The sequence below is a fragment of the Pongo abelii genome, chromosome 13 (assembly GCF_028885655.2).
Source record: "Pongo abelii isolate AG06213 chromosome 13, NHGRI_mPonAbe1-v2.0_pri, whole genome shotgun sequence".
NCBI lineage: Eukaryota > Metazoa > Chordata > Mammalia > Primates > Hominidae > Pongo > Pongo abelii.
This window is the reverse complement of record NC_071998.2, coordinates 84,287,342-84,289,213: the sequence shown is the minus strand read 5'-3', so window position 1 is coordinate 84,289,213 and position 1,872 is coordinate 84,287,342. Positions and strand designations below refer to the sequence as shown.

Here is a 1,872-nt window from a genome sequence, read left to right as displayed (position 1 = left end):
AACCTAACTTTACAATTTAAGGAAGTAGAAAAGCACCAACTAAACTCAAAGCTAGCAGAAAGAGGAAATGATAAAGATTAGAGCAAAGATAAATAAGGAATAGAAAAAAAAATAGAGAAAATAAATGAAATCCAAAGTAGGTTCTTTGAAAAGATCAACAAAATTGACAAACCTTAGGTTAGCCTGACAAGAAAAAGAGGACTCAAATTACTGAAGTCAGAAATGAAAGTGAGGACATTGTTACAGAATCTACAGATAAAAATGACTTTAAGTGAGTACTATGAACAACTATACACCAAGAAGTTAGATGATCCAGATGAAATGGACTAATTCTTAGAAACACAAACCTACCAAGACTGAACCATGAAGTAGAAAATCTGAATAAACATATAACTAATAATAATAACAAAAACTCCCAACAAAGAAAATCCCTGCACCTGATGGCTTCACAGGTAAATTCTACCAAATATTTAAGAAGAACCACTATAAATCCTTCTCAAACACTTCCAAAAAGTTGAATCAGAAAAAACACTTTCTAAATTATTCTGTGAGGCCAGCATTATCCTGACACCAAAACTAGGCAAAGACACTACAAGAAAAGAAAACTACAGAACAATATACCTTAAGAATATTACTACAAAAATCCTCAAAAATACTAGCAAATTGAATTTAGTAACATTAAAAGTAGGATATTATACACTGTGACCAAGTGAGGTTTATTCTTGTAATGCAAGGATGGTTCAACATACAAAAATTGATTGGTACACCACATTAATAGAATGAAGGGGGAAAACAACCATAATTATCTCAAATGATGCAGAAAAAGCATTTGACAAAATTCAACATCCTTTTATGATTAAAAAAATTCAACAAACTAGGAAAAGAAGGAAGGTACCTCAACATAATAAAGATTATATATGAAAAACCCATAGGTAACATGATAGTGATTCGTAGAGACATAAAGTAGAACAGTGGTTACTGGAGGCTTAGGGAAGAAATAATGAGGAGTTACTGTTTAATAGGTAGACAATTTCATCCTTGCACAGGGGCCATGCTAATCTTCTCTGTATCATTTCAATTTTAGTATATGTGCTGCTGAAGTGAGCACATGGTAGAGAATTTCACTTTGAGATAATAAAAAACTTTTGGAGATGGACAGTAGTGATAGTTACACAATACAAATGCACTTAATGTCACCCAAAATAGTTAAAATGGTAAACTGTGTATTATATATATTTTTAATTTTTAAATGCCTGTGACACAAAATCTTTTAAAAATGTATTTGTGTTTTTCTGTTCCACATTTCTTTGGATATGATGTTCTAATCAGCCAGGGGCACCTGTAAAAGAACTATTTTCAAAACAAGATAAAATCATGACTCTCATGCAGATATAAAATGAACTCAATCTACAGATTTCATTTATTTCATCATTATGAGGAAACTGGTAAGGTATTACAACTTCACTTCAAAGGATAAACAAATGATGCACTTAAAGGTATAAGTAACAGAAGCAAAAACTTTTCCCCCAAGGGGAAGAGGGACATTGACTGAAGCTCCTCCATGAGAATTCTGTGTTCAGCAACAAACAGTATTTACATAATCATGATAATGTAAACATGAACTACCATTTAAAACTCCAATTATAATAGAATTACATTGAAAACATGAGAGGAGGAGGAAGTAAACATGAGCATAAAGAAAGAGAAATTAAACCTCAAATACTCAACAGGTGTCCATAGATAATGTATACAATAAATAAGTCAATCTAGCAAGATAACAAATTATTTGGAAACATACAGGTAAATACTAGAAGCAACAATTGAAAGTATTGAAAGTTGTTTCTGTGGATCTTCATACATGAGAAAACACAA

General features: G+C 31.4%; 1 non-coding gene across 1 annotated transcript; it reads right to left on the bottom strand.

The window, feature by feature from the left end:
• Positions 1-996: 996 nt before the first annotated feature.
• LOC112135101 (U6 spliceosomal RNA) lies at positions 997-1,108 on the bottom strand. Its single transcript, XR_002916399.1, has one exon. It is a non-coding gene; the product is annotated as a U6 spliceosomal RNA (small nuclear RNA).
• Between the last annotated feature and the right edge of the window lie 764 nt (positions 1,109-1,872).